This window comes from Sardina pilchardus, chromosome 16 (assembly GCF_963854185.1).
Source record: "Sardina pilchardus chromosome 16, fSarPil1.1, whole genome shotgun sequence".
NCBI lineage: Eukaryota > Metazoa > Chordata > Actinopteri > Clupeiformes > Clupeidae > Sardina > Sardina pilchardus.
The window spans coordinates 17,211,455-17,212,007 of record NC_085009.1 but is presented as its reverse complement, the minus strand read 5'-3'; positions in this window follow the sequence as shown (position 1 = coordinate 17,212,007).

The following is a 553-nucleotide window of genomic DNA, read 5'->3' as shown; positions in this document are numbered from 1 at the left end:
GTGTGAATGTGGTGAACATAGACCAACAGCTAGACCCCAGCGGTAGAACCTGCTGAAAGCACCTTGCACAGTGTGTGTGTGTGTGTGTGTGTGTGTGTGTGTGTGTGTGTGTGTGTGTCCTTACACATGTGTGTGTCTTGGTGTGTTTGGTATCTTCTCTCTCGTTCTGCATGTTTGCTCATCTGTGTGTGTGTTTATGTGTGTGTGTGTGTGTGTTAGTATGTGTGGTTTCTGCTGTGTGTGTGTGTGTGTGTGTGTGTGTTCTATGTAACCATGACTGATGATTTAAATGTCAATGTGGTGGGGTGGGTTTCAATGGATCGTGTTTGTCATCTCATCAGCTTTCCTACAACTGAGAATTATGAGAATAATGAGAACATTACAGTCAATAGTTGCATAAACCATGCATGCACAAAATACGCATGTTTTCCATAATTAGTCAACAAAAAAACAAATGTTTTTATTTAGCTTGTTCTGTACACACCCCCTTTTGGGTAGTGTTCCACATCTTCTCCCCCATGCACAGAGTGGGAACTGAGAAATTGGGAGGGCT